This window comes from Myxocyprinus asiaticus, chromosome 17 (genome assembly GCF_019703515.2).
Source record: "Myxocyprinus asiaticus isolate MX2 ecotype Aquarium Trade chromosome 17, UBuf_Myxa_2, whole genome shotgun sequence".
NCBI classification, from domain to species: Eukaryota; Metazoa; Chordata; class Actinopteri; order Cypriniformes; family Catostomidae; genus Myxocyprinus; species Myxocyprinus asiaticus.
This window is the reverse complement of record NC_059360.1, coordinates 36,358,950-36,370,106: the sequence shown is the minus strand read 5'-3', so window position 1 is coordinate 36,370,106 and position 11,157 is coordinate 36,358,950.

Below are 11,157 nucleotides of genomic sequence, written 5' to 3'. Positions count from 1 at the left end.
CAAGTGGCGACAGCCCTGTCAATGTGCACTTCAAAATCTCGCCTGAATAGTAGGTCATCCGGGTATTATTTTGCTTATTGTTTTATAAATACTGAGGATTTGGGCATACTACTCCATTGGCATACTGTCTTTGGCATACTATATAGTAGGGAAGTATCAATATTCAGACAGAGCAGTGTTTTGTTTTTGTTTTTTATAAAAAATAAAATAAAAATAAAAATCTCTTGCCAGTTATTGACCCTATTTACTTTCTTATTCTTGTTTCTCATGGTCTTATTCTAAAAAAAATTGTAGTGCACAACATTAAAAAAAATAAAAATAAAAAAAAATCCCTTCAAAATCTTGCATGAAAGTATATTAAATAATTTGCTTCACCTTTATGTTTTGTATGACATTACGAAGCCCTCTTATTTTTCAACCCCTCCCTTCTATCCACCTTTAATATATAGACAATTTTGCACAATTGTTAAAGAGCACCTATTATGGTTTTTCAAATATTACCTTTCATGTAGTGTGTTATATAGCTGTTTGTGAATGTAAAAAAGTCTGCAAAGTTTCAAAAATCAAAGTGCACAACAAATGGAGTTATTGACTTCCAAAAGAAAGAATCGATTCTGAACACCTGAAATGAGCCATTAGTAATTCCAGACAAACTTCCTGTACTAATCTACATAATTTGGTAATAGAAAACCCGCCTCTGGTCTTCATTGGCTGCTCGTGAACAGCTTTGTCCCGTCCTCAAACACTACACTAAGCGGTAGACCAATCACAACAGACTGGGACATCTGACCAATCAGAGCAGAGTAGGCTCTCTGAAAGGAGGAGTTTAGAATGAAACCTTTAGAACGGATCATTGAACAAGTCGTTTTTGACACTGGGAAAAAAAGTTAATGCTGCAATTTAAATTATGAGCAAATTAAAGTGTTTTTTGTCCTTGGATGCATGTAAATCTATTGTATTAGATCTTTAAAACAAAATTAGGCATGTTTAAAAACCATAATAGGTGCTCTTTAAACAAACTGGATAAAATCAATTTCTGCCCATTTGTTCTCTTTGAATATCCTGCGTCACTTGGAAAATATGTCACATTAGGACATGCAAACAGCTAAATTGGCTTGCAAATAATGTGTCACATTGACTTTAAATAATAATAGAGCTACTAAACTTTTTCCCCTCATATGATTGTTTTTATTGATCAGGTTTTGGAAAGATAATGCTTTTTTGATTTACATTTAAATTGGATGCTTAAACAAGAATTCCTATGGGCAGAAAGAGTTCCCACGAATCATCATGGACAGTATAAACATCTCTGGCATCTTTGAATGGAAGCCTAGGCCTGGGGTGATGCCATTTTCCTGCTTTCACTAACCAAACGCATGCGGAATGTACAAAAACTGACACACACCTGGTACAGAAAAACCTTAGGTTCAACATCAGGTCAGTATCATTGTCTATGTTAACAAGTGGGTGTGGGAAGTGAGAGTTAAAAAGAGGTGAGCCATCAACACAGGTATGAAGCCTGAGGAGGAAGCCAGATTTCTGGAAAATCTAAACAATATGACCTGAGACTGAACCTGCTTCATTATTGCTGCAGGTTCTGTACTGGTTCTGTGCAGCGAATAAACCTCTGAAAAAAATGACTTCAGAATAAAGGGTAAAAATAAGAAGAATTAACATCCAGTTGTGTATAGTGATCTGGGTTGGGTTGCACCAGCTGTACGGAAGGTCTCACGTAAGTTGGGACGTGAAAGTTCACACTGAGGACTTAGTAACTACTAGTTAGTTTGTAACTAAGTCAGTGCTTAATTTGGTTGCACCACCTGTTCTTAAGACAAGACTTAACTAGTAGATCCTAAGCTCTCCGTAAAGTAACGCGTAGTTGCATAATATGATGTTTACCTGTACTGATCCAACAAACAGCCTTCAAATTTGTACACAGAAGTGATAAAAAGCCGTGAATTTCAATGTGATCTTGTTACGGTTGTTCAAACCTTGTTTGCTCACTTTACTGTCAGCTGTAATAAATTATATCCCCATTAAATTACAATACGTAATCATACGTATTAAAACACGTATCATATTTTAATTTGCTGATTATGTATCGTATTTTAATAAAAGTAGATTTGATAAATGGTATATTTGCTCTGTGTAAATAATATATAGGAAATGTATCTATAATAAATGAAGGGTGATAAATAAATACTAATACAATAGGCTGGAAGAATAGACATTAATTCATTTTAATATCCTATATACAGTATGTTTTGTATGTGTTGAAACTTGACACTGGACTACGCACCCTGAAAACTGCACCGTTAGATCGGTTTCATGCTGAAGAGCCGCTTAAAAGTAAGTTTTTTCTCTCTCTTGTAAATGTAAACAAGTGTAAATGTCAACATCGTAATGTATGTTGAAAGGATTGAAGCCTGTCATGCAAAACATGAGCTCACTGATGTCATCAAATATCAGTCTGCTTTTTTATTCCAACCGTTACTCCTGGTCGGAGGCTTCCGTATATATTTAGTTTATACGTAGGGTTACATTCTATATAAGTTTAATGGTGCAACGCTCAAATATTTAGTAGTGCGTAAATTGTGACTTAGTGCCCATTTACGCCACAACTAAGTTGTAACTTACGTATAGCTGGTGCAACCGGCCCCTGAACTTTTAAACTCAAGGAAGCCTCTGTTTGAGATTGTGATAGAAATGCCAATGCAAGATTACATTAAGGAAGATGTAGTGGGGTGGTTGATGCATAAGACATCCATGGACTTTTTGTTTTAATCAACATCAAGATTTTAGGTCAAAATGTATATGAATGTATATGTATATCATAGGTCCTGTAATTGGTCACTATTTCTTGGAGGGTTTTCACCATTTGCATTTGAAATGGTCCTGGAATGTCCCATTTAATATGTCAGCATTAAATATTTGATGTAATACATATATAATAATAATAATAATAATAATAAAAGAAAAAAAAAGATTATATAAAATACATCATTGTAAATAAAACACGTCATTAAAAATATTTTCATATGTATATATTATACAAAATAAAACACTTTACACCAGTCTTATATACAAATTATTAATTCAACTTTTTATTAATTATATTGATTGAAATCTTAGAACATTACTTGAAATCTCTATACTTCAAGTCTCTGTTATTGTATCCTTTTTTATGATCGATGATGTGCCTTTTGCATTCATGTGAAAACAACATGTCAGACCATAGAAAATGTCAACTTTTAAAAAGTATTTAGATATTTCTTTCCAGAGAAAGACTGGAAAGGAATGATCCTAGAATGATGAAAGGGGTTTCAACTCCAGAAAAAAAAAACTTTCTAAAATGACTCCAAGAACTTTGCATTATGAGAATGTAAATGGTGGCATTCATTCAGAATAATATTAGAAGCAAAATGATAAAAAAAAATACTGACTTAACACATGGAATTAAAGCAAATGCCTGCAGCACACTAAGCAAGTCTCAACAACAGTATCCAGTGTAAAAGGTTTCATTCTTTTTTTTTTTCTAGAGACTTCAATTGATATTTGTGAAGCTGACAGTTGTGACAGCATCACTTATTAACATCAAGTTTGATGACAGATCTGTGAATTCAGATGCCACCATACTGTATTACATATCAATTTCAGCACTGAAAAGCACATTTACCCATGAAACTCTTTTTGAAGAGTTGTAGACACTCAGTCGGGCTGAACCTATTCATTTGTATACAATTTTGCAGCATCAATGCAAGCTTATGCCTATATGACGACAGAGTACTTATGGGTGTAGTATGCATTATGGCACAGATTCTTCTTTATTAAAGCGTGTCAGTCACCTTGTTACTGAACCTTGAAAACCTACCCGACTTCTGTATATGTGTTAATCTGAAGAACAATATGGCTTTAAAATACACAGCCTTGCAACTGACAATCATAAGAGTTTCTCTATGTATCCCTCTCTTTCTTTTGACTTAAAGTCAGTGATCTTACGTCAAGAAAGTTCCATCACATTCAGCATAGACTCCTGGATATTTCATTCTCTATATCTGTTGAATAAATATTCCCCTTAAGGAAGTAAGCAGTAAGATTTGCACTTGAAGTAAAGGTGAATGAACTAACACTGTGTTCCCCTAAAACATCAGCAAACAACTACATTTTCGGCCTTGTTTGAAGATGCAGTAAGACACAGGGGTGATATGTGTTATCGTGTAAATCTTTCCACTGTAATATGATGTTTGGAGAGTTAGTGTGCACTGGTGACATTTTCATGCACTTTTGATGAACTAGTCTTCCTTTGAACCTGTCAGAAGATTACTACGTCTTGCCTGGAGGTGTGATTAATTATGTGAGAAAGTGAGAAAGACTGAAAGAAAGAAAAACAACTTTAAAGTTAAAGTTAAAAGGAAAATGGGGATTCAAATCTAGGATAGGTTTCAATCAAAGACTATAAATGAATTATACTTACAGCATTGCCTAATATAATACATAGTGAAAAAATTGAATCATTTATTCAACTACAATATTTGGCATTTTATTTATGTGCACTCAGGGGCACCTGCAGGATTTAATCTGAGGGTACGCACAGGAATCTGCCTAATAAAACTTATATTTAGAGGGGGTCCGGGGGCATGCTCCCCCGTAAGATTTTGTTCTTGTTGTTGTTGTAAAAAACAACACCAAAGCATTCAGTTCTGGTGACTTTGAGATAAGCATTTGTTTTATTTTCTTGAGGATGAGTAGCATTCATGTAACTATTGGCTAAAGCATTTCTTCCAGTAACAGTTCAGACAGACACGTTTTCGCACTAAAAAAGCAAAACGCACCACAACAAATAGAGCAGAACGGAAGTGTCTCGAGACGCGTTTTTATCAGTTGAAAAAGTTATTTTTAACTTGACACAGCGCTCCTGTGAGAGATGATAAAAACACAGTGAAACATGAAGCAGCTGTCAAAAGATATCCATCTAGCGAATGCTTATATGGAAAATGATTGAAAAACAGTGCGAGCGGACACAAAAACACGTTCAGTTTGAACAGCCCCTTGTTCACATGACACAGCACTAGCTCAAGTTTCTCAAAGTTACCTCTCAAAAAGATAGCCTTTTGTTTCAGTTGATTGTTGGTACATTTCCACTGTATCTGGCGCTGTTTGTTCTCTGTATTCGTAAATATCCCTATACTGTTTTACTCTGCGAGAAACCACTCCAAATGATTCTGTGAGAGAGCGGTCCGAACGAATTGTATTATATCACGAATGGATTCAGACTGTTTTCAAGCCTGTTTGGTCAATTCACTGAAAAGAACCGACTCAAAAGAATTATTCATTCACAAATTGGGCATTGTTAGTTCTTTAAACAGCCAACAGAACTACGGGACACATTTCATGATTGGTGAAATATTCTGAGAGAAAATATTTCTCAGGTCAGTCAGAGCGCTCATGGTACGCACAGTGCGTATGGCCGTACTGCAGGCGCCACGTATTGTTCCATTTTATGCTGCTACTGGTGCATAAATTACATTCTGTACCTTTAAGGTTTAAAGTTGATCAGATTCTGGGATTTTACAGCGATATTTAAAAGGTATAGATTACATGGGTAAAGGGTGATGTGGGACTGTACATCAAGGTTGCACAAACTTCGACCATGTACAGAAAAAAAAAAAATTTCCTACAAAGGACTATTCTTTCCTCTATTTGCTTTTGGAACTGGACACTTCTGTCTGATTGGCAGGCAAAATATCATAACAGTGGATGATAAAATAAATGTGTGTGTCTGAAAAGTGTGTCTATGTGCATGTGTGTGCCCTCACCTTTGCCCTTGTTTTGCACACTCTGTGTTCAGAGGGGTGTTCAGAGGGGTGGCGTGAGTACCTCTAGAGGGGTGAGAAGTGTGTGTTTGGGGCAGGAAGTAATTGTGCTTCTAGGTAATTACAGTTTAGACACCAGCTGCTGTTTCTGCATTCCAACAAGCACACTGATGCTAACAACAGAGGTCATGACACATACATACAGTACATACATACATAGCTTCCACCGTGACTGATCACCTAACAGAGACTTTGGATGTTACCTGTAGTTGTTGATGTTCATTTTTGGACAGGGGCTTGTAGCTGAAAGACAGTTTTAATGGAAACAGCATTTGGAAATATAGTCCAAGTCAGTGACATCTGAAATTGAGCTGTGTTTGTGTGTGTGTGGGTTAGTTAGGATGGCTGATGTTAACCCTACCAGCAGGGCCGTAACAAGGTATTCTGTCCCCCCTGACAGAATATTGCTCTGGGCCCCTTTCCTATATAAAAAAAATACAGTTTAGAATTTGTTGTGGGGCCCTAGAATCATTACCACCTTTCACCCCACTAGATAGGCCCTGCCTACCAGTCTCTCTCATTGTGATCAAATCATTGGTAAATAATTTTGTTTATCCCACTGGCAGTCTATGATTGTAGGTGTGACATACACAAAAAGTTGTCTGGTTCAGAAGTTCAACTGAACTCTTATCCTGGCCCAGGGCATTATTTGTGACTTTTTTTTCCAACAGAGCAGAGGTGATTTTCACTGTTTTTGTGGGTTCAGTTGACTTTATATAAATAGTTTTAATTCTAAATTTCCATAAAGGATGATTACATTTCCATCGTGTTCCGTCACCATTTTTTCCACATCAGAGTTCAAGATCATTACAAAGTCACAAACTTATATAGTTTTCTGTTTATTTGCTCATCATGTTTTATATTTGTTAAAGGATTGCCCATTTTCCTATCCTTGGGTTTTCTGTTTTTCTATGTCACTATTTCTTTCTATCTTGCCATAAAAATAAATAAATAAATAAAAAGTCTTAATGGAATATTAATGGATTGCTAATGTAATTCAATAAATACATTAATAAGATAATTCGGAACAAATCTTAAAGGCTAAACCTTACTGGATAAACTAAAATTCAGACAAATATACCGAAAATAGGAATTTAAGATTATCCAGGTGGATCTTAGATAATTTTAGTTTGATCCCATTTGGACTGGTTGAAAATTAGAAAAGAAATTCCATTAGCATTCTATTAGGATTCCCTTTAATTCCCTCCTTCTCTTTTTCTTTGATTCTCCTTAAATTTACCACTTCTGTCTTCTACCTGCCTCCCTCACCCCTCCGTATTTGTCCTCATCATAAGCCCGGACAAGTTAATTTCACTTAAAAAAATGTATGGAACGTAGCGAATTTGCGTTGACTCAACTTAACTTAGTTGTGTTAACTTTCTTTTTTGACTCGGGTTACACTGATATATAAATATAATTTATTTCAACATAAGAAGTCTTGTTGAGACAACAGATCAAGCATTTGACAAAACTGTTTGATTTAAATAATATGGACTTGACTTGTTTAGTTCAAATAACTAAATATAATTAATGAATTCAACTTAAGTACTGTTGTACTTTATCTGTATACTTTGTGCGAAGTACACAGTACAACTTTTGCCACTTAATGCTCAAGCATCTAGCAAAGCAAACACAGCATGTTATGTAATATCTAGTAAGGAAAGCACATGGACCTTAACACTTGACACACAAACCTCCATAATGGCTACAATCAACAAACATCATTAAATAAAATGATTAGCTCTGAACATCACCACTCAACAGTAATGATGAAAACAACAACAACAGCAGCAAAGATAAAGTCTGCAAACAGCAAAAAAATAAGCCTATAACACTAACCATAAAAATGTATTCTTGCCACAATGCATGCTGGAAGCTGGCAAATCAGCAACATTGTTCACTATTAAATATTTTCAGACAACTTTAAGTTAGTTGGGGAAACATTTAGGGTGATATTGTTCATCTAACATGTGTTGAGATTCAAAGTAATTTACATTTGTATTGAAGCTTTTGCGATAAATGATGTGAAGTTACTGAATGTAGTTGATTCAACATATGTTTTTGAGTTAAGGTGGCAAATACGCTTCAGCATAAGTATACAAATTTATACAATGCTGAACCAGAATAATATTCCTCAATATAGTTTTTACTCTCTCCCATAGCTTTTTCTAGTGCACCAATGCTGCTCCTCAGCTGTAAATATTTCCAAAAATCTTCTTTTTTTTAACAAACCATGCTAATTTTTTAGGTCCTGGAAGGATTTAAATATATTACCTTTATACAAATCCCCCAAAGTCTGTATCCCACTCCTAATCCAGCTGTCCCAAAATACAGATTGTTTTCCCCAATATTAATGTAGGGATTACTTCACACCGAAGAGTATTTCTGCTTATATTGGGAAATACCAAATAATATATGCACCCTTCCCCAAACCCAATGTGAGTGTTATAAAATTGGATTTCTCCTTTCATTAGGCAACTGTTGCGATAAATTCTCCAAGGGGTTAAATGGGGCCACTAGTGAACGCTCTATATTAATCCAGCCTATTTTAGATTCTCATCTGACCAGAGTTTAGCTATTTTAGACAACCCAAAAGCCATATTATATATTTCCAAATTAGGGAGAGCCAAGCCTCCCCTCTCCCTCACTGTCTGTAATTTTACTAAATTAATTTGAGGGTTTCGCCCATCCCACAAGAAGTCTTTAACAATGAGATCATATTGCTTGAAAATATTTTTTGGAAATTGTCACCGGAGTCATCATAGATATATAATTAAATTGGGGGGCAATCATCATCATAACAGTGTTTATCTTATCCCATAGCGACAAATGTAAAACTTTCCATTTATCAAAATTTAGCTTTACTTTCTGAGTAAAGGTGCCAAATTAATATCCATGATAATTTTTAGGTCAGGGCAGAGCTGTATTCCAAGGTACCTCACTCCTACCGAAATCCATCTAAACTTAAATGTTGTAAGCAGTTTTTATGATTATTCCACATAAGATGGAACAAATGCTGTATATAATCTGAGGACGATCTATTCTTTACAAAACCCACCTGATCAGGATGAATCAGAGAAGGCAAAATCTTCTCAATCCTCCTAGCATGAAGTTTAATAAGAACCTCACAGTCCACGTTAATTAAGCTTACTGGCCTAAAACTACCAGGATTGACCGGATCCTTGTCTTTCTTTAAAATAAATGAAATCAATGCTTCGTTGAATGTATTAGGCATTTGTCCCATTTTAAATTTTTCCTCAAAAATCTGTGTAAATATTGGAGCTAGAACATACATTTCTAATAATACTCTGCAGACAGACCATATAAGCCTGGAGCGCTCCCCATTTTCATTGCTATTATAGCAGATCTGACCTCTTCTTCCAATTCTTCCTTTTGTTCCTCTAAAATTTCAGGTAAGTTTAGTTTTGTAAAGAAAGAATCCAATTTGTCTGCTGTCGGGTTAACTTCTGATCTATATAGATTATAATAAAAATTTTGGAATACCTGATTAATTCCTTTAGTGTTAGTTGCTAGTTCCTCTGAATCCTTTTTAATTGCCGGAATCAACAGCTTGATTATTTGTATCCGTTAATAGTCTTAAATGGACAGAAGCATGATTCGACAACGCTATTGGATCAATTAAACAGTCCACAATCATATCTATTAGACTCTTGTATATAAAAAAAAAACCTTTCCTTGAGTGTGTTCTGTGTTTATGCGAGTAAAAATTATATTCTCTTTCGGTGGGATTGACCACCCTCCATATATATATATCAATCCCAAATCTTTTATCAGTGAATGTATTGCCAGGGGCATAGATTCCAGGGGGGATTGGGGGGAGGTAACCCTCCCCAATAATCAAGTACCCCCCCCCCATTATTTATACCATGATCAGTGGAAACATGTAAATGCTTCATGCTGCAACCCTCCAATGTTCAAGTCAAATCTATGCCCTTGTGTATAGCCATTCTATTTTTAGGGCTATTTCATGTGAAATGTGATTTATCTAGAACCCCATCTACTGTTTAATTGAAATCCCCTGCCAGAACGGTACCGCTCCCATTCATCTTACCCAGAATTTTGTTCAGTGTTAAAAAGAAATCTTCCTCATTAGGGGGATAGATACAACAAAAATTAAGATGTAACCCATTAACCTTTGTCTCCAGACATAAAATCCTCCCCTCTGAGTCCTTCCTTGCTTTGATTTTAGTAAAATTATATTTCTTATTAACCAAAATCGCTACTCCGCATTTTTTACTCGAGTAAGAACTATAATATATTTGACCCACCCTGTCCCTTTTATGTTTAACAACTGCAGAGTCAACTAAGTGGGTTTCTTGTATCAAAGCTATGTATACTTGATGGGATTTTAGATATGATAAGCACTTCTTCCTTTTCAACAGGTTTTGTGATCCATTTATATTCGAAGAGATAAATCTTATTGTGTTCGACATTTTTCAGCTATATACCAAAAAAAGACCAGCAAATATATAGTTCAAACCTCAGATAACAATACTGAATACTGAAACCTGAACTCATGTAGCAAACTGCTACGAAATATGAACATAATAAATAAAACATACAAATCAAGAAAAAACCAACAACAAGAAAAGATCTTTCCTATTAAGACCTGCTAAACCACCCGTCCTCTATAACTGGGCCGTGAGGCATTTCAAATGGTTGCCCCAAAGCTCCACCCATCTCTCACCACCTTGGATCACTTATATGGTATACTAAGCATCCTTATAACTCGAAAGGAAAATAACCCTTCAGTTACTTCAAATCATAAAACATAAAATCTTTTGTGTAAATCCCTTCCTTATTTGCAAACTCTCTTTGAATTAGATAACATACTTAATCTCTATTACTTACAGTGACATAGACATCTCCTTCATGACAACCCTCATCATTTGATATACATATGATCAACCAAAATGCAAATCAACCTTCATTCCTCTGGGCCCATATATCACATCAAACAGAAAAACGAGTCCTAAAGACCTGACAGAAAACCGGGTTTCATGACTGGAAAAATTTTAATCCTTTGTGTCCTTAGATGCTTCCCTGAGAAAATCCAATGCTTTCACACTGTCCGTGAACTTCATCCTCTTCCTTTTCCAAGAAAATCGCAGTTCAGCTGGATAGGCAAGTGTCAATCATACATCCAAGTCAAGCAGCCTTTTCTGAACTTCAGTGAACTTTCTCCTTTTCTCTGCCGTTTCTCTTGTCATGACAGGGAAGAAGGAAAGTCTGCTTCCCTGCCACCTCAGGTCCACTTTCATTC